The sequence below is a fragment of the Chelonia mydas genome, chromosome 14 (genome assembly GCF_015237465.2).
Source record: "Chelonia mydas isolate rCheMyd1 chromosome 14, rCheMyd1.pri.v2, whole genome shotgun sequence".
NCBI lineage: Eukaryota > Metazoa > Chordata > Testudines > Cheloniidae > Chelonia > Chelonia mydas.
In genome coordinates, this window is record NC_051254.2 from 27,717,510 (window position 1) to 27,739,686 (window position 22,177).

A 22,177-nucleotide genomic window follows, 5' to 3' on the forward strand; every position below is an offset into this window, starting at 1 on the left:
TCAAATTAGCTTCTGGTCTGAAATTCCCTTTTCTTAAGTTTTATTTCTCTTTATCATCCACATGAAAGTTAAGGCTGAGAGATTATTTCTATTCAACCTCCTTCTCAGGAGGTCTGGCTAGAGGGTCCAGTGATCCTTTCTGGTCTTAAACTCCATGACTCTATTTCTGTATTTCTTACTGATTTTTTTTTAAATTAGCTTTTTGGTGCAAAGTTTATCCAATTTAGTCTTTCCCCACATTTTATAAAGTTACATTAAAAAACAACCCCCCACATAATAATAATTAATAATTAATTAATACTAAAGCATGCAAACAAACAAAAACAGTTTTCAGATTGCAGCTATTTTAAAAGTTAAATTTTAAAGCGAGCACCTCCACCACAATTAAACATACTCCCACGAGGATCCAATTTTGTACAAAAACTTTCTTGTCAGAGTAAGATAATGACACTTACCAATTTCTTTATCTCGTTTGTCTAAAAATTAAAGAGAAATAAATATATATTTTTGTTAGGAGTTTCCCTTTTCTTATGTTTCATTTCTCTTTATTATCAATACGAAAGTTAACGCTGAGAGAATTCAATCTCCTCTTCAAGACATCAGACTAGAGGATATGGTGCTCCCTTCTAGTTTTAAACTCTGTGACTCTATTACTCTATTTCTTATCTATTTTTCAAATTAGCTTTTGGTGTGAAATGTACCCAGTTTAGTCTTTCACCACATTGTTTAAAGTTTTATTTAAAAACATGCCCCCCTCACAAAAGAAGGATAATAATAATAATTTTAAAAAACCTAGCAATCAAACATACAAAAACAGTTTTAATACTGCAACAAAATTGTAAAAGTTAAATTTAAAAACAAACAACTCCATAACAATTAAACCACCTCCCACATGAGGAACCAATCTCGGTATAAAAAATGTCTTGTCAGAGGAAGGATAATGACACTTACCAATTTCTATATCTCGTTTGCCTAAAAATTAAAGAGAAATAAATATATATATTGTTAGGAGTTCCCCTTTTCTTATATTTTATTTCTCTTTATCATCAATACAACAGTGAAAGCTGAGAGATTATTTCTATTCAATGTCCTCTTAATGAGATCACACTAGAGGATCTGGTGGACAATTCTGGTCTTAAACTCTGTAACTCTATGACTCTATCGCTTATGATTTTTTCAATTTAGCTTTTGTTGTGAAATTCATCCAGTTTAGTCTTTCACCACATTTTATAAAATTACATTAACACCCTCACCCCGAAAGAATAATAATAATAAAAGGCAATCAAACAAAAACAGTTTTAATAATGACCAAAAAAAATTGAATTTAAAAGCAACCCACATAGCAAATGAACAAACTCCCTGTGATGAGTTATATCAGTTTAAATCCGTGTCCTTTGGACTTCATGGGGCTTCTGCCACTTTCCAGCCACTGATGGACAGAGTGATGTGGCTGCATAGGTCCTACTCAGCCACCTACATTGACAATATCCTCATCTATGGTGAGAGCTGGGTGGAGCATATGAAGCAGGCTGCTGTGGTATTACGGGCTCTCAAAGTGTCAGTTAGCCACCCAAGAAGTCATTTACCTAGGGTATCCATGGGGGGGTGAGGACAGCTATGACCATTGGTGGAAAAAGTCCAAGATCTAGTGGACTGCCCTGTCCCTTTCACAAAGAAGCAAATCTAGTGATTTTGGGGATTAGCAGGATACTATCAATGGTTCATCCCAAACTTTGCTACCATGGCTGCAACTTTGACAGACCTGGTAAAGGACACTGCACCCAAAAGTGTCTGTTGGACCAAAAGGTGTGACAAAGCATTTAGGGCACTACAAGACACGTTGACCCAGGTGCCAGTACTATACCACTCAGACTTTTCAAAGCTCTTTATTCTCCAAACAGATGTGTCAGATGTGAGACATGGAGCAGTGCTGTCTGAAGATATTTGGAGGAGAACACCCTCTCCTCTAGCTCAATAGGAAGTTGTTCCTACATGAAGTAGCCTAATCGGTCATCGAGAAGGAGGCCCTGGGGGTGAAATGAGCTATTGATGCCCTACGCTATTATTTGTGGGGGCAGCCCTTCCACCTAGTAACTGACCATAGAATCCTAGGATTGGAAGGGATCTTGAGAGGTCATCTAGACCAGCCTCCTGCACTCATGGCAGGACTAAGTATTATCTGGACCATCCTTGACAGGTGTTTGTCTAACCTGCTCTTAAAAATCTCCAAAACTCCCTTGGAGATTCCACAACCTCCCTCAGCAATTTATTGCAGTGCTTAACCACCCTGACAGTTAGGAAGCTTTTCCTAATGTCCAACCTAAACCGACCTTGCTGCAATTTAAGCCCATTGCTTCTTGTCCTATATTCAGAAGTTAATGAAAACAATTTTTCTCCCTCCTCCTTGTAACAACCTTTTATGGACTTGAAAATTGTTATGTCCCCTCTCAGTCTTCTCTTCTCCAGACAAAACAAACTCAGTTTTTTCAATCTTCCCTCATAGGTCATGTTTTCTAGACCTTTAATAATTTTTGTTGCTCTTCTCTGGACTTTCTCCGATTTGTCCACATCTTTCCTGAAATGTGGCACCCAGGACTAGGCAGAGTACTCCAGTTGAGGCCATATCAGCACAGAGTAGAGCGGAAGAATTACTTCTCATGTCTTGCTTATGTAAGGTGTAACACTCCTGCTAATACATCCCAGAGTGATGCTTGCTTTTTTTTGCAATAGTGTTACACTGTTGACTCATATTTAGCTTGTGGTACACTATGACCCCCAGATCCCTTTCCGCAGTACTCCTTCCTAGGCAATCATTTCCTATGCACCACTCCACTGGCTGAACTCAATGACAGACCATAATCCAGGCATTATGCACTGGTGTCTCTCAATGAAGCCATATAGCCTTCAGGTCGTACATCATTCAGGCACAGAAAATAAAGATATGGACTTGTTTTCATGGGATCATGGGGACATAAACCAGTCCCAGGACACCACAGCCCAGGGTCTGAGAGAGAGAGTGTCTGATGGGATAGACAAACCCCACATTGGGCCTAAAGGGTTGAAAGGACAGTACTGGGCCCAGGTAGCACCACCCCTCCAACCCTGCAGAGCGTGCTCCAATTGGAGAAAGGGCTGAAAAGGGAGCAACCCAGCTCAGAAGGGAGAGGCTGGGGAGGAGGACCGACATACTCTGAAGGCTCCTGACAAGGGTGCCGGAGCAGCCTCCCCGAGGGACTGACTGTATGCTTAGCCTGGTTGGGGCTGATGGTTTGATTGCCTTTTCTTTTCCTTTTCATCCTATCTTGGACTGGAAGCTGGGCGAGAACAGCAGAGAGTAGGAAATGATCCAGGAGGGTTACTTGGAGGACACCTCTGGGGGCCAGACACTGTTGACTGTCCTAGGGCGATTGGTTAGAGCCTGGGGAAGTGGGCGGGCCCAGGCTCCCCTATCACTGCCCACCTGGTCCTCTGATTAAAAGAGGGTCTGGGCTGCAAGACCTTCCCACTGGGAAGCGGCACTAAATGTGCTAACCAGTAGGCCACCTAACCCACCAACGACTGGATTACACTCCCACATGAAGATCCAATTCTGCAGAAAAATTTATTTTCAGAGGAAGGATAATAACACTTACTAATTTCTAGAACTTGTTTCCCTAAAAAAAAAAAAAAAATAGAAATACATGTAAAAGTTTATAAGCTTTCCTTCTCTTTATCATCGATACAAAGTTAAGGCTGCATGATTATTTCTATTCAACTTCCTTTTTTCTATTGCTTCCCCCCACCCTCCAAATAACATTTTGGTGTGAAGTTTAACTAATTTAGATTTACCGCAAATTTTATAAAACTAGATTAACACACCCTGTCATAGGGAACACCTCTATCCCAACCAGGAAAAGACAAAAACTCCTCTGGGCTCCAGTGGTATTAAATAGGCATCCCTGCAGGGCCTGCTCCATTTGGAGGAAATGAGCTTAAAAGGGAGAGTTTGTCACAGTAAGGAAGTGGCGACCAGGAATAAGTCTGCTGGAACTCAGAGATTGCTGATTCTTGCAACAGAGCCACTGTGGGAAGATAACTTGTGAACCTCTGCCACTCACAAGGGCCCTTCAGACCAGAAAGACTGCAGCAGGGAGTAGTTGAAGATAAACTCTGTTCTGGGGTCTAGTTGTTCTTAAACTTCTGTCATGGATTCACTTGATTGGTGTTACACCCCCAGTTTTGCAACAGTCTCTAGACTCTTCAGTCTGCCAGACTCCCTAGGCATCTCTCCCTTCCTCCTGGGTAAGCCACACGGCTTCACCGCCTCCTTAGACTGGACCTTTGGGCCTTCAGCATTCCTGCATCACACTGTGAGCGCTGTTCAGCAAGTCCAACTGAGAGACTCCTGGTAGAGACTTGCACACTCTTCAGGGATAAATGCACCTCACCAAGCATTTGCAGTGGCACTCAAAGAGTGTTATCAAAACAGTCGGGCGTATTAGTCAACTGGATACAGCATGGGAAGTCCTTAGGTTATCATAGAGAATTGAAGGTTTAAAGCATAGACCATTCTGGTCAGCCCAGAGCCCAGATTCTGTAGTGAACCCCATTGTTCAAGCTCTGTCAGTCTCTCAATCTGACCTCCTTGGTCAGACTACAGGTGAGAGCTCCAATTCCTTCCAGCAGCCAACTCTTATCCCCCACCTCACATCTCTCCAGTCCTTTGTTCTTGAGCTGGGGAAAGTTGCTCAGCTTCCCCGCTGAGAGGTGGGGAAATTCATCTCCCTCTGGGTTGTTGGTTGCTAGGCGTCAATGTCCTAGTGACTGGATTTGCCATTGTTTTCTCAGATGCTCCTGTGATGCGGTGTACCAACCCTGCACTGGGCCAACAAAGATGGACCAATCACTGTGGGCCCAGGAGGCACATGCTCCAGGTGGAAAAGCCAAATAAAAGGAAGCAGCCCAGCTCAGACAGGGCTGGTGAGAAGGAGGAGGAAGGACATGTACTGCAGGCTCCTCCAGAGGTGCCAGTGATGCTCCAGGCAGCAGAGTCCAGAGACCTGGACTACACTGCAGACAACTCACCGACTGCAGAGACTGATGGGGATGCCAGGTCACCACCAGCCAAGGAGATGCCTGGGATGCAATTTGTGGTAGGAAGTGACCCAGGGGATGTAGTAGAAGCTGATGCCTAAACCCTTAATGGGGAAGTACCCAGCTTCATAGAGTGGAGTGGGACGGGCTGGGTTCCCCTACCACACATCCTGGGATACTAGGCATGGCTGCTGTTTGCTCTCGGGATCAGCCCGGAGACTCAGGGACCATCGACTGTTTGTTTGTCCTTCCCCGCCCAGGGGCTACAGACTAACTGTTGTTCTGCCCAGGGGTCTGATTCCCCAATTGCTACTGCTTGCCCCAGCCAGGAGGCTTAGGGGCTACAGACTGATTGTTGTTCTACCCCACCCAGAGGGCCAGGACCCCATTTGCGGCTGTCGGTCCCAACTCGGAGGCTCCGGGGCTTGATTTGTTTAAGCGGCCCCGCTAGGGGACAGGAGCCCACCTTGCTACAATTATCTGCTTAACAGGGAATCCCAACTCCTGGGTGACAGGGTATACCAACCCTGCACTGGGCCAATGGGGGCGTCCCGGCACAACACATAAGGCCCCCGTCACAGCTCCATCGATATGAGCACTAAGGTGCAGACAGCTAGGCAGCACCCATACTTACATCTCTTAGCTTGCCCTGAGAGCAAATAGTCCTTTCCCCACTACTGGGTAACAATGCCACATATAGGGGAAACTGAGGCACACATAGGTGTCATAAAAATACTGAAGAAAATTCCCACTTCATCATACCTTCATTAACAAGCCAGACCTCTATGTATTCTTCTGAAAGATTCTGCGACTGAGGGCTGGTCTGCACTGAAAACTTACACCCCTGAGACGTATAGCTATGCTGACCTAACCCCATAACTGGAAGGATTTTTGAGGGAAAGGGTCTCTTGAAACATCCAAATGGGCCCTAAAATGGTCCAGCCTATTACACATACAGCAACCCCCACATGCCTGACAAACACACAGAAATAAAAATAAATCAGAGAAACCTACAAGCCCATATACAATTGTGTGACTGTGGGCAAAACTTGTATTTGTGGAAAAAAGGGAAATTGAAACTTACCAACTTCTTCAGTAAGTTTCCCTTAAAAATACAAAAATAAATATAAATTTATTATTATCTCCTTGCTTCATGAAACAATGTTAAAAGACTACATCGCATAGGTTCACAATTCATTAGAAGCATGGAGGGACATGTCTGATTTATTTGGAAATTGGGCAGATATTCTTTATGGATGAAATGAACCTGGGGCATGGACAGCTATGTCTGAGTTATGTGATCATTAGTATGATTTTTTTCTGAACTGGGGAAGAAATATGTTTATTTACTGATTTACCACAGGGGCATTTCTATAGGGCCTACCACTATAATGTCAAGGTGCACAGCACTTTATTAGCAAAAAAGGGTTTTGAAGTATAAATATGAGAGGCTAGGCCTTGCAGAACCTTGTCTCAACTGGGACCAGAGACAGACAGTGGTAGTCCTCTGAGAACTGGCAGGAAGGGAAGATGGAGGACTGAGCAGAACACAGATGTAATTGCTGTGATCCGATTCCCTGGTTCAGTTCTATTGCCTGAGACTCTCCTCCCTTTTATTCTTTCCCCACACACATACACCTTTGCCCCCACCCTCTATCAATACATTTACATGCATTCTTCTTCTTTATATAGGACAAGGTAAGCAGATCACACGTTCTTTTAATATTAAATCTCTAAATTGCCCTTATTTACTTATTAGTGTAAAACCTTTATTTACAGTATATTTTTCCCTCTGATATTTACCTTTCATTTTGAACAGATAAACAGTGAGGCCAATAAAACCAAACAAAACCACCAGGATCACACTCAGAGCCACTATCCAGGGATTCACCCTCGGGAAAAAGGAATCTGAAAAACAAAACACCCAGAACTTGTCTTAAATGGAAGCGTTAACTACAGTCAGATGTTTTTATCTCAAACAAATTCATAAATAGTGCCCAGCATGATTTGTGCAAGACAAGAATGAAAGAATGGCCATGTCTACACTATACAAAAAACTGGTTTTAAAAATGGCTTCAATCAACGCAGCTTTAACACCGATTTATCCTTGACAAAACAGGCCTGAATTGATTCATTGCTATTCAGAGGGCCATAGACTCTGCTCATAAAACCTCATTGACTTCAGCAGAGTTACACCAGCAAAGATTTTGGTCCTTAGTATTCAGCAACATTCAGAAATTGCCAGATTAATTCGAATATTTTTGAAAAATCCACTATTACCCCCAAATTTATGGAGTATCATAATCACAATTCCCCCAAATATTTGTGCAGCAAACTAATTAATTTTCTTTGCTGTTCTTGGGTTCACAGTGATTCAGTCATCTAACGAGTCTGGAATTCTTAAATGTAACTATGGTCTTCTCTGCACATGGTCTGTGCTCTGATTTAATGAAACTGGGGCAACTCTTTCATGTGATTATTCTTAAATTGGTTCGGTAGTTGAACTCTAAAGATGATTGCACCAATGTATCTAGTGTTTTCACTACGGGGAAATCGACACTGCTGCAATCGATGCAGCAGGGATTGATTTAGCGGGCCTAGGGAAGACCCACTAAATTGACAGCAGAGCACTCTCCGGTCAACCCCAGTACCCCAGCTCTGGGAGAAGATTAAGGGAAATTGACCGGAGAGCAGCAAAGACACCAGGCTAAATCTGCTTAACCTATGTTGATTCCAGCTACATTATTCAAGTAGCTGGAGTAGCGTAATTTAGGTCAATTTACCCCCACAGTGAAGACAAGCCCTAAATTGATGCATAAAACCTTAAATCCTAAATTAGCTTAACAGTGCCCTAGCTCCATTTAGATTAAATCAGTAAGGAATTGACTTAAACTAAATCAATATAGGGCACTCTGAAACTTACATACGAGTGTTTAGATAAACAGTTTGCATCAACTAATTAAATGGCTAATCAGTACAACTTTTGTGTGCAGACAAGGTCAAAGTGAGTCCCTTTGTGAATCTGCATGAAAATGACTTAAGAAGCTCAAGTCTAAAGGACTGTCAAAAGAAATAACAATAGGAAATAGGTGTAATTTCACACAATAAATAATAAACAATCATAGAATCATAGACTCATAGGACTGGAAGTGACCTTGAGAGGTCATCTAGTCCAGTCTCCTGCATTCATGGCAGGACTCAGTATGTGACCTTGAGATGTCATCTAAGTCCAGTCTCCTGCACTCATGGCAGGACTAAGTATTATCTAGACCATCCCTGACAGGTGTTTGGCTAACCCGCTCTTAAAAATCTCCAATCTCCCTCGGAGAGTGCACAACCTCTCAGGACAATTTATTCCAGTGCTTAACCACCCTGATAGGAAGTTTTTCCTAACGTTCAACCTAAACCTCCCTTGCTGCAATTTAATCCCATTCCTACTTGTCCTATCCTCGGAGGTAAGAAAAACAATTTTTCTCCCTCCTCCTGGTAACAACCTTTTACGTACTTGAAAACTATTATCATGTCCCCCCTCTGTCTTCTCTTTTCCACACTAAACAAACCCAGTTTTTTCAATCTTCCCTCATAGGTCTTGTTTTCTTGACCTTTAATAATTTTTGTTGCTCTTCTCTGGACTTCCTCCAATTTGTCCACATCTTTCCTGAAATGTGGCACCCAGAACTGAACACAATACTCCAGCTGAGGCCAAATCAGTGCAGAGTATAGCAAAAGAATTACTTCTCCTGTCTTGCTTATGTAAGCTGTAACATTCCTGCTAATGCATCCCATAGTGAAGTTTGCTTTTTTTGTAACAGCGTTACACTGTTGACTCATATTTAGCTTGTGGTCCACTATGACCCCCAGATCCCTTTCTGCAGTACTCCTTCCTAGGCAGTCATTTCCCATTTTGTATGTGTGCAACTGATTGTTCCTTCCTAAGTGGAGTACTCTGCATTTTCCCTTATTGAATTTCATCCTATTTCCTTCAGACCATTTCTCCAGTTTGTCCAGATCATTTTGAATTTTAATCCTATCCTCCAAAGCTCTTGCAAGCCCTCCCAGCTTGTTATCATCTGCAAACTTTATAAAGTGTACTCTCTATGCCATTATCTAAATCATTGATGAAGATATTGAATAGAACCGGACCCAGAACCGATCCCTGCAGGAACCCACTCGTTATGCCCTTCCAGCATGACTGTGAACCACTGATAACCACTCTCTGGGAACGATTTTCCAACCAGTTATGCACCCACCTTATTGTAGCTCCATCTAGGTTGCATTTCCCTGATTTATTTATGAGACGATCATGTGAGACAGTATCAGAAATTTTACTTAAGTCAAGATATACTACGTCTACCGCTTCCCCCCATCACAAGGCTTGTTCCCTGTCAAAGAAAGCTATCAGGTTGGTTTGACACAATTTGTTTTTAACAAATCCATGCTGACTGTCACTTATCACCTTATTATCTTCTAGGTGTTTGCAAATTGATTGCTTAATTATTTGCTCCATTATCTTTCCTTGTACAGAAGTTAAGCTGACTTGTCTGTAATTCCCCGGGTTGTCCTTATTTCCCTTTTTATAGATGGGGACTATATTTGCCCTTTTCCAGTCTTCTGGAATCTCTCCATTCTTCCATGACTTTTCAAAGATAATTGCAAATGGCTCAGATATCTCTTCAGTCAGCTCCTTGAGTATTCTAGGATGCATTTCACCAGGCTTTGGTGACTTGAAGACATCTAATTTGTCTAAGTAATTTTTAACTTATTCTTTCCCTATTTTAGCCTCTTCTGATCCTACCTCATTATTTACTATGCTAAACGTCCAATCACCACCAACCTTCACCAACCATCCAACAATGAGTAGGTGAAGTGAAATGATCACAAACAAGCCACAGTACAAAATTTACCACATTCAAAAAAATCATTCAGGTGAATTAAAGGCTGCAGAAACATACTGTATAAGTGGATTGAGTGACTATTTCTTCTCAAAAACACTGGAGGTTTTTTGTTTGTGTGTTTGTTTGTTAGAATATCAGGAAAGCCATCTTAAAGATTGAATTTATGTGCAGCCTAAGCCTTTGATAATCTGAATATTCACAATTAAGGTAATCAAATTGCCTGAACCGTGACCCTGTAAAGATACCAGCCTCCCATCTTTTTTGTTTGTATGTAGATTATGAAATATCCACCACAGATGCTTCAGTTCTTTGTTTCCTATGTTGTATTTTGTTTCTGGTGGTGGTGAGCTCAGTGTGAGGTTTGGATGGTTACTCACCTGCTATATAAACTGCTGATTCCTTGTCTTGATTGAGAATGGTGTTCCTGATGCAACAGGATAAGTTTTGGTTTGAATGTTCTTTTACAATGATAGCAGTTTGTGTTTCAAACAGACCGTTATCCCCTTGGGATGTTGTTTCAGAGAGTGGCGGTAAATGCCGCCCACTGAGATCTCTCCATAGCACCTTGGGCTCAGGGTACCAACCAGCCGATTGACAAACCACCCGGATCCCTCCATCCTGGTGACCCTCAACAGAGATGAGAGGAGCAGAGCCTAGACCTAAGGGGAAAATACATAAATATGTTATTTCCATAAGTTAATTTATAAAGCATAAGGGATGATGGATAGATTGTGGATCCCTTACTCACACTAGAAAGCACTTATTCATGTAGGTTATCAGTAGAAGGTATAACCAATACTGAAATCTCTGAAATCCCAATAGTCATGGACACAGGAAAACATGTGAACAAATATTTAAAATAATGTCATTGAGCCAGTGGGAAATATTGTCATCTCTACACAGGAGTAACTGAGTGCTGAGCACCTTTGGAGATATGACCAATTCATTTAGATACTTAAATGGGATCTGAACTCTTTGAAAATCTGGTCATTAGTGCATTGGATGAATATATTCATTTAAAAAAATCTGACTGGCTTCTTGGGTGCAGTGTCAAAGCAGCAGGGGACAAATGCTCTGCTTTATCTAAGAGCCGTAAATACATAACTTTCTTACCACCAGCACCACTATAATATGGTCTCAGCTAATAAGAAGGCTTCATTTGATTTTGACTACACACCAAAGTAACAACCAACAGTGAATCCCTAAGAAGGCTACAAAAGTCTGGCAGTCCCACCTTAGCTGCACATCTTAGAAATGACTTCGGAGCAACTGGAAGGCCATATTTGTACAGAAGTCCTTTCCCTCCTAACTAAGGACCTCTTTGGGAGTCAATCAAGAATGTCTTTGGGCAACAAAGTGCCTTGGACATCCTTAAAATATTTGTAATAACATATTGGGAAATTTTTCAGCATATTTTCCCAAGTATAAAAGTGTCTGTTCACTGAAATATAGATGCACTGTGTTATTCTAAAATAATTCTCAAGAAGGGAGTCAGTGTTATTGTAATAGGGAAGAATAAAGCCTGCAGCCCACACAAAGCTAATACAGACACAAACCACTGACCTGCTACCTGCAGTTCCAATACAGTTTCTTCATAAAATGTATCATCTTGAACAAAACAGCGGTATTGTCCTTCATCAGAGCGTCTGATATTGAGAATCCTCAAGGGAACATTTCCATCTAAGAGTCCAGCTTTCAAAAGCTCCGTCCTTCCCTGAAATTCTAGTATCTGCATTTCATACTGATCCTTTCGATCACGATACAGGTGCACCACGGAAGAAAACTCGGATCGGAACCATCTCACCTCCAAGTTTACAGCACTCATCCGGGGGGACAGGTGACAGGGTAACACAATTTGCTGACCCAGGATGGCAGTGACAGGATCACTAGATCCAATCAGTGTGAACTGGGCTGGAAAACGAACCAGGAAAAAAAGAAAATAAGGTGAGAGGAAAGTGGGAATTTGATATGAAGGGCACAACCAACAGGTGCTATTTAATACAAACATTCCAAATATTTCACCTAGAGGCAGACACCCGGCATGGAAAATTTCAGCCTGAATACTTAAGAGAGAGCAGCGCTTATGTGCAGAGGGACTGGGGCTCTGTTATAAGAACACACAGCCTCAGTGTATGGCACAGGCACACAGCTCTGAGATGGGGCATGGAACTGATAACAGGCAAGCTTGGCACATGGCACAGGCATGTAGCACTGGACAGAGAGGGGAGCTGATAATAGGTAGATTCAGTGCACGGCACTGGGATGCAGTGCTGACATGGGGTAGGAGCTGAAGACAGGTGTGTTCCATCCATGGCAGAGTCACACATCAGAGAAACAGAGGCAGAGAAGTGGGAATGGACATAGTGTACAGTTGAGACAAGCTTACTATGCAACAGCCTGCTTTTCTAAGTGCTCGCAAATTGACATGCTTTCTGATATTGCCCTGAAATTTTCTGGGCCTCAACAGGAATAAGGGTAGGGTTAGTGGGCCATATTTGGTGTTCTTTCACCCAGGTGTTCCTGAGACATAGGTCTATTTCTATAGCCTATTGTTGGATTTTTATGGTTCAATACGTCGCATGATCAAGAAAGCAAATAACCAAACTTAGCCAAATGTATTGCCTAAAGACAAAACAGCCTCAAAAATACACCTCAAAGGTGTGCATGCTACAAGATAGGAATTGATTTTTGGAAGGAGGATATGTACATCTCCTTTTCGTAGTGTACTGTTTTGTCTTTAGGCAAACTTCTGTTAGTTGCCTGAAGAGGCTTTCTTCAGGCAACTAACACAAGTTACGAGATCACAGGCCCTGGTTCTCATGGGGGACTTCAATCACCCTGATATCTGCTGGGAGAGCAATACAGCAGGGCACAGACAATCCAGGAAGTTTTTGGAAAGTGTAGGGGACAATTTCCTGGTGCAAGTGCTGGAGGAACCAACTAGGGATAGAGCTCTTCTTGACCTGCTGCTCACCAACAGGGAAGAATTAGTAGGGGAAGCAAAAGTGGATGGGAACCTGGGAAGCAGTGACCATGAGATGGTCGAGTTCAGGATCCTGAAACAAGGACGACAGGAGGGCAGCAGAATACGGACCCTGGACTTCAGAAAAGCAGACTTTGACTCCCTCAGGGAACTGATGGGCAGGATCCCCTGGGAGAATAACATGAGGGGGAAAGGAGTTCAGGAGAGCTGACTGTATTTTAAAGAATCCTTATTGAGGTTACAGGGACAAACCATCCCGATGTGTAGAAAGAATAGTAAATATGGCAGGCACCCAGCTTGGCTTAACAGTGAAATCCTTGCTGATCTTAAACACAAAAAAGAAGCTTACAAGAAGTGGAAGATTGGACAAATGACCAGGGAGGCGTATAAAAATATTCCTCAGGCATGCAGGAGTGAAATCAGGAAGGCCAAATCACACTTGGAGTTGCAGCTAGCAAGAGATGTTAAGAGTAACAAAAAGTTCTTCAGGTGTGTTAGCAACAAGAAGAAGGCCAAGGAAAGTGTGGGCCCCTTACTGAATGGGGGAAGAAACCTAGTGATAGAGGATGTGGAAAAAGCTAATGTACTCAATGCTTTTTTTGCCTCTGTCTTCACGAACAAGGTCAGTTCCCAGACTACTGCACTGGGTGGCACAGTATGGGAAGGAGGTGGCCAGCCCTCTATGGAGAAAGAAGTGGTTCGGGACTATTTAGAAAAGCTGGACGAGCACAAGTCCATGGGGCCGGATGCACTGCATCCAAGGGTGCTAAAGGAGTTGGCAGATATGATTGCAGAGCCATTGGCCATTATCTTTGAAAACTCATGGCGATCGGGGGAAGTCCCGGATGACTGGAAAAAGGCGAATGTAGTGCCCATCTTTAAAAAAGGGAAGAAGGAGGATCCGGGGAACTACAGGCCAGTCAGCCTCACCTCAATCCCTGGAAAAATCATGGAACAGGTCCTCAAGGAATCAATTTTGAAGCACTTAGAGGAGAGGAAAATGATCAGGAACAGTCAGCATGGATTCACCAAGGGCAAGTCATGCCTGACTAATCTAATTGCCTTCTGTGATGAGATGAGGGTCTGTGGATGAGCGGAAAGTAGTGGACATGTTATTCCTTGACTTTAGCAAAGCTTTTGATATGGTCTCCCACAGCATTCTTGACAGCAAGTTAAAGAAGTACGGTCTGGATGAATGGACTATAAAGTGGATAGAAAGCTGGCTAGATCGTCAGGCTCAACGGGTAGTGATCAATGGCTCCATGTCTAGCTGGCAGCCAGTATCAAGCGTAGTGCCCCAAGCATCAGTCTTGGGGCCGGTTTTGTTCAGTATCTTCATTAAAGATCTGGAGGATGGCGTGGATTGCACCCTCAGCAAGTTTGCAGATGACACTAAAGTGGGAGGAGTGGTAGATACGCTGGAGGGTAGGGATAGGATACAGAGGGCCCTAGACAAATTAGAGGATTGGGCCAAAAGACATCTGATGAGGTTCAACAAGGACAAGTGCAGAGTCCTGCACTTCGGACAGAAGAATCCCATGCACTGCTACAAACTAGGGACCGAGTGGCTAGGCAGCAGTTCTGCAGAAAAGGACCTAGGGGTTACAGTGGATGAGAAGCTGGATATGAGTCAACAGTGTGCCCTTGTTGCCAAGAAGGCTAACAGCATTTTGGGCTGTATAAGTAGGAGCATTGCCAGCAGAACGAAGGACATGATCATTCCCCTCTATTCGGCATTGGTGAGGCCTCATCTGGAATACTGTGTTCAGTTTTGGGCCCCACACTACAAGAAGGATGTGGAAATATTGGAAAGAATCCAGTGTAGGGCAACAAAAATGGTTAGGGGGCAGGAGCACATGACTTATGAGGAGAGACTGAGGGAACTGGGATTATTTAGTGTGCAGAAGAGAAGACTGAGGGGGGATTTGATAGCTGCTTTCAACTACCTGAAAGGGGGTTCCAAAGAGGATGGATCTAGACTCTTCTCAGTGGTACCAGATGACAGAACATGGAGTAATGGTCTCAAGTTGCAGTGGGGGAGGTTTAAGTTGGATATTAGGAAAAACTTTTTCACTAGGAGGGTGGTGAAGCACTGGAATGGGTTACCTAAGGAAGTGGTGGAATCTCCTTCCTTAGAGGTTTTTAAGGTCAGGCTTGACAAGGCCCTGGCTGGGATGATTTATTTGGGGATTGGTCCTGCTTTGAGCAGGGGGTTGGACTAGATGACCTTCTGAGATCCCTTCCAACCCTGCTGTTCCATGATTCTATGATATATATATGTAAAGGTGTTGGGAAGTTAAGTTAACTGAATGTAATATGCTCTTCCCACAATTCTGTTCACCAGTATCAAGTATCCCACAAAACTTTTCAAAGCTGTAGTTAGCGTTCACAATAGAAAAAGGGAAGCCTATCAAAGCCTATGAAAGCCAAGATACATGAATGGTGTATCCTAGCACTGGCTGGGATGTACCTCTACAGCCACCTGGTTTGGAATGTGGTGTCCAAAACAGAGACAAGGAAGGTACAGAAAGACAAGTTAAGGAACTGGAGGGCTGGATCTTAGGTAATGTATAAAGCGCTTTTTCACTTGTAACTGTGTTCCTGAGACATAGGCCTATTGCTATAGCCTATTGTTGGATTTTTACTACCATGTACATAATATCTAATAATATGGTGTATACTACACCTGACATATATGTATTAGCTAACAGGCCCAATACAAAAGTGATATGACATCAATATATTCTGGTTCTTCTTATGTTTTTGTGCACATGTGAGTCTCAAACTATGGCTCTGATCTTTTTTGCATCTGAAACCCACTAAGTTAATTTTTTTATTATTATTGTTATTATTAAACTCTTCAATAAGTGTCCATCCAATGCTTTGGGCATCCTTGCCACTGTTTTAAAAATACTTGCATGAAGAAACAGACCTGTACACTGTCCCAGGAGCAAATAAAATAACCCAGCAGCAACACAATCAGAGCAAACAATGAATACTGAAGGTGCTGATCTTGCTGTGTGGTTAAGTTTACACACTGTGAGAAGTTAGCTTTGAGTTAAGCATGTTGTTAAGACACTTCAGGGGCCTAAATAAATCCTCTAAGGAACAGCAGCCACAGGGCCCATTCCTACCTTATTCCATCTTGTGAACATAAAAAGTAAGGAAGAAAACAATAAAACCAGGCAGAGGGGAGCTGGCTCGGGAGCTGTGGCAGAATGAGAGAACCTTCATCTTCACTGTAACTTGATCTAGACAACAGGAAGAAGGAGGAAAAAAAACTTATCATACTGAGCATAACACTGATTTACATTAAATCATTAAAGTCAAACATAAAGAGGACACAGTAAATAAAAAAGGAATAAATACATTGTTAAATGAACTCTTTCATATTATGGTGTTAGAACAGCTATTCAATTAAAGTTGAGAATGTGTTTCCTTTATGAGTATGATTTTGTTCCATCTCTACAAAATCCACATTAAAAAAAAGTCAGATCAGTATAAAAGTTGGCAATGATTGCATCAATGGACAAAAAAGTTTTAAGGAATGAGAAAGAGTGTGTGTGTGTGAGAGAGAGAGATTCTTGATTCATTTTTACACATTTCTTTTCTTTCAACATATCACAGGCAAAATGATTCATTCCCACAACCAGAGCTATTAAATAACAGGGATGACAGAGAAAGATGCTCCCCTATAAAGTTGGATTTGCATGAGTTTGTAACTTACTTTACAAAACAGAAATATACAATAAGTTAATTCATAGCAAATCTCCCTTTGGCTGCATTGAGAGCAGGATCAGGTCCAGTTCTCGTGAATAAAATATAAGAGCAAAGAAATAAATTCTTAAATCAAATAACCACAGTAGTCTGGTGTTAAATTACAATCAAAGGAGAGCCAAAAATAGATCATATATCATTTTGAATATATAGTTCAAAAGCAAAGTTTATATTCAGAGTAAGACACATTTATCCTGGGATTATTTGATTATTTTGCAGTTAATAATTCACCCAAAGTCAGGAATAAATACTAGGAGATAGCAAAGAGCAATGGAGATGGTATTCAAGTGACAGAAGCTCACCTACCTGATGAATCCTTTGGAACAGTTTTGAAATCTTCCTGGTATTCCAAGATTTTCTAAAATCCTCATCCATTTTCCTCTAGTTAGTTTACATTGTCAATGACTATTTCAGTTATGAGGCTGCAAAATTAGTTCTTAATAAGAAATTACAGAGACAAAGAGCTGAATTTCAGTCTTTCCTTCCATATTTTTGCAGAAATGGTGATTATTCTTTGTGTGACACTGAAGTGAAATGTGTCTCTCTCGACTCCTTCACCAAGATAGAAAGCAAAAGTAGAAAGGTAACTGGAATGCTAGTGATTTCAGTCCCTACCACACCTTCATTACGGTTTGGAGATAAGGATCCTCTCCTAAAGACTCAGATTTCCAAGTACCCCAATCTGGCTGAAGGCAATGACAATGACAATTTCAAAGAGGCTCTGCTTCCTGCTCCTGGAGAACTGCTCAATACTGTCATAATAATCCTTATTATATTTTCCATCTCATCCTCCAAATAGAAACTCACCTTTTAATTACTTAAGTAATAAGCAACCTTTGTACTGCTAATTGGAATTTCTGGTGAAGCCAGTGTGTCTTTATTGCTGTAAGGTCTGAAGGTGAAAGCCCAGCCCATCTCTGTTCTCAGATAGGAGTCTAACCGGGATCAAAAAGCGTTAGTTGATTCTAAGTTCTGATTAGTCAGCAGACATAGTGCTCTCCTGATCTAAATCACCACCACTGGTTACTGAATCCCTGAATCACAATCCTTCATGTTCTTGTTCTTTTACAAGTGGGAAGTGCATTAATGGGGTCAGACTGATACAATCACAGTGCAATATTTTTAGAGGTACATGAACCGGTTTGCCATCACTTGAACACAACTTGAAGCAGCATGGAAGCCATGACTGTATGAATATAGTCATTAGACAGACAAGGTAGGTGAGGTAATCTCTTTTATTGGACCAACTTCTGTTGGTGAGAGAGACAAGTTTTCAAGCCACACAGAGCAATTTGTCAGGGCCTGGAAAGGTACTCCCAGTGTAACAGCAAAATACAAGGGGGAACAGATTGTTTAGCATAAATAGCCCATATTCTAAAGGACCATTCAAAGTAGAGTGGCCCATTAAACACCGCTGCCATCATAGGACATAAAGAGGGGGTTGGGTTAGTGGGTTACATATCATTGTTATGAACCATAAGTCCAATGTGTCTGTTCAGTCATGATTTTTAGTGTCTAGCCAACTGGATTTACAAAATGCCCCCTGCTGGTACAGAGTTTCCTGCTTCTCCTCAAAGCCCCAAACTCTAATTAACTAATTCTGTGTTCCTGGCATTCCCACATCTGCCTGTCCCCAGCCTGGCTGTTAATTCTAACTCCTGCCCAGCCCCTACATCTGCCCCTCAGCGCCATGTCAGTCTGAGCTCGGTGTGTCTGCACCAGGCCCCCAGCATTTCCCGTCCCAGCGCTGAGCTGAGCCAGCCTGCCTGGTGCTGCTGGGCAAGAGCCCAGCCAGCCTAGCTGCACAGAGACCTGACCCAGCCCCATCAGGACTGTGGCAGCAGCCTGGTAGGGGGCATTATCAATGTACAAGCGAGACTGTGACTCTCTGTACCTCGGGGAAACACCCTACTCCCCCATGTTCATCCTTATAATATGACGGTGTGGTATCCAATGCAAAGTTAGTCATGTTGGGTGTCTTCGGAAGGCTCATGATGCACTGAGCATGGTTGTTATAGTGATGTTATGTTATAGATTGTAATTTCATGTGTAACCCTTCTGCCCGTCAGAGTTGGCAGCAACAAGGGCCGGGTTCGGTATCTAGGGGTTCCAGTCCAATAATACAATGCAAAACCGGCTCGAGCCCCCACCCAGTGACCTGGGACAAATATATACCACCCCCACTGGGCGCCTCCAAGAGGCAATACTTCCCCTCTCGCAAGCACATAGTCTGAGTGTAACAAAAAGCCTTTATCAACAGAGAAAAACAATGTGATATTATGTTGGGGAAACACCACCAACAGGATTCATAACACAACCCATGAGCAAAAACCCACCCCAAGCAAACTGGGGCGTGTTCTTTCCCTTTGGTTCTTGAGTCCAGCAACCCCAAATCACCCAAAGTCCCAAAAGTCCAACGACCCAGAAGTCTCTGTCCCTGGTCAGGGCAGCCCCAGAGTTCAAAAGTTTATCTCCCAACCTGGGTGTAGATGGGGGGGGGCGGGGTTAAGGGGCACCTTACATGGTCCAAAGCTGATTGCCCCACCTCTCCATGGGGCTCCGCTCTGCCAGCTGCCCCCATGAGCTGCTCCAGGCAGCCAATAAACTGCTCCGCTCCACCAGCCACTCTGCTCTGCTCACCGTCCCGCAAACTTGCAATGCTCTGCCAGCCATCCCACAAACTGCTCTGCAATATATCTTCAGGCTCCCCCACTACTTAACACAACACTCAGTGATTTCAGCCCTTAGTAAGTTTAGCTCTTTTGTGATTTCAGCGTGTAGTAGGGGAGCCTCAGTGCTGGTGCACCATTAGCCCAAAGTGAATTCAGCTCAGCAGCCTGTAACTAGATTCCTAATAGAATCAAAATTAGCTCTGATATTCTACAGTGGAGAGAGGAAGAAGTACAATTACCATGTAAGCCCCTCACCAGGAGGCCCATGCCACCAAGTATTAATACCTGACCCCAGCCTCTCTCCATTCACTGGGTTTTGGAACCCATGACCCTTGCCTAGCGAGTGCTGCTTTGTTGGTGGTGAGTCCCTCCATCATAACAAAAGGCTGAGTACAGTTCCACTGTCCTTGATTCACATAATCAGGATAATAACAGTTTATTCCTGCCCCAATAACAGAGAAACTGGGGCTCCTACAGCAGCCAAAGTGACCATCTAGGCTGGGTGGGTGTGCCTATGCAAATGAGATCAGCCCCTGAAGTTCTTTTCCACAACCCACCATGACTCGCCACCAGATGTCAGGGTAGAGCTCATCCTGACTCTGCTTACACATGTATATAGTTATGAGGCTGAAAATGTATCCTCATGGCTTAAAACAAGCCCAGGCAAAAATCTCCAAGAGCAGAGGGGCAGTTCATACCTCATCAGGGCATGTATGGGACAAACCCAGCCCAGCCTCACAGGAACAAAAAACACTGGCGTAGGCAGCAACAAAGGATCTGTTGGACTCTTGAGTGAATAACCCCTCCCCACTTCCTTTGGTCAGTTTGGGGCTACGATGAGGTAATTCTCACCTGACCCTGAATGGGGGGGACAAAGCCAAGAGGGAAGAAAGAACATGATAAAAAGGAGAGACATTTGCCAGGCTCTTCCTCTCTCTTCCACCTCCATCTACAGACACCACCACCAAGCGACTAATGCACTAATCGAAGGGGAGAGCCTGGCTGAAGGGCAACCAGCCAGCCTGTGGTGAGAAGCATCTAAGTTTGTAAGGGCACTGAAAACATTAAGATCAGCTTAGAATGCATTTTCCTTTTATTTCATTTGACCAAATCTGACTTATGGTTTGATTAGACACACAGACCCTGCCCCTGCAAGGTCAGCATCCCACCTGGGCACTGATGTCCAAGGAAAGCCACAGTGACCTACTACAGGGGTTGATTGCAGGATTACAGCATTATTGGAACATTTTTTCACAAAAACCTCCAAAGCTGGAATATTGCCAGAGGGCTCCTTCCAAGTTCCAGCTCAGTAAACAGCAGGAAGGGAAACACCCAGTTACTGCTGCAGGCTGGACAAAGTTCTGAACTCAGGAAAGTGAAACTACCCCTGTTACACTGCCTAGAGGGAGCCATCAGCCATGGAAAAACCCATGGAAAAACCTGCAGGATGAAGCTATTTGTCCCTTCTGGCTGGAATACGTTAAAGGCCCAGTAATTATAGACTGTAGGCACAATTTCTGCTGAGCCTGCATCACCCAGTGCTGGGAGGGATTGGATACAGACGTCTCCTGCCCTCAGTGCAGAAAACCTACCCAGCAGAGAAACCCCAGGCTGAACAGGCATCTGGCAAATGTCTTAGAAATAGCCAAATGACTGGGTTTACAGGTAGCAAAGGGAGCAGGAGGGGATAGATTGTGTGGAGAACGCCAGAAGCCTCTCAAACCGTTCTGTGAAGAGGATCAAACAAACCTCCATCTGCTTGGTTTACGACGGAGCTCGGGCTGAGTCCCATAAAGGAGACTTCCCAGGAGTACAAGGTAGGGAATTGCTGTCAACTCTAATGAGTAATAGCTCTGGATTTTAATGACAGGTTAATTTAATTGCAAGTTGCCTGTCACAGGTATAATTGCATCATTCGGCTCTGTACAGTCTTAATTGTTTGCAAGTTTCTATAAGAAGTAAGTTACAGGGCAGTGTGGCAAGAAGGGCAAAAAATGAAGACTGTAAAGATGTCTGCTGTGGAAAACATTTCTCTGAGAAGCTGAATCCTTTCACAGGCTTGTTCCCATGAGTGAAATAAGGGAACTTTCTATACCACAGAAGCTGTTAAATGAGGAGTGAGATTTAAATCACAAGAGGTTTAGGCCAAGTCATGGGACAATGTTTCCTTTGCACTGGAGAAGGGGAAGTTACAAGCTGAGACCATCGCGCTAGGGTCTCAGACACTGGAGAGTTACCCCACCAGAGTGCGTGGCATCCACTAGCCCTTTGGGGGAAAACACCAGTTAGGCACCCCAGCCTTAGAAGTGCTTGACAGTGCAGCAGAGGGGTTACACTGCAAATGTGCAGCAAGAGGGTTTCCAGGAGTGGCAGCTAGTTCTGATCTGCAGGAGCAATAATGCAGCCATGGAACCTAAGCACAACCAAGGCCCTGTGATTTCAAATCCAGCCTTAGACAGAAATCTGAAATACAGGTCAGAAGCAATCTGCCTTCCTCAAAGGGTTTTTGCTTTATTTTATTTGATGGAAATGTAGTCTGAGTAAAGCAGAGGGCACTGAAGTTATTTTTGAAAAGAAAAGGAATTACACATGTAAATGCTCACTGTGGAGGAGGGTGGTTAGTCATAGAAGATTTGATGGGAATAGAGGATGGGGTGCAGCAAGGGGAGAGGCAGTTATGAAGGGAAGGAGGGGTTCATGCAATGGTGAGGATTTGGGGGCTGGGAGGGAAGGGAGATATGGGGCTGAGAATAGGAACGGCAGCACCTGTCAGCCCA

The 22,177-nt window shown here is 43.3% G+C and overlaps 1 protein-coding gene and 1 pseudogene across 3 annotated transcripts in view; one reads left to right on the forward strand and one right to left on the reverse strand.

The window, feature by feature from the left end:
- Positions 1-17,289, reverse strand: part of LOC119563570 — a 28,668-nt pseudogene extending 11,379 nt beyond the window's left edge.
- A 3,264-nt stretch (positions 17,290-20,553) lies between these two features.
- LOC102936391 (butyrophilin subfamily 3 member A3) overlaps positions 20,554-22,177 on the forward strand; it is a 34,177-nt gene continuing 32,553 nt past the window's right edge. The window contains exon 1 of one of the 3 annotated variants that reach the window (XM_043528815.1): positions 20,554-21,217. The gene's annotated coding sequence lies outside the window, so the exon portion shown is untranslated. The remainder of the gene's footprint in view (positions 21,218-22,177) is intronic. The other 2 variants (XM_037915211.2, XM_043528814.1) reach the window with 2 other exon arrangements.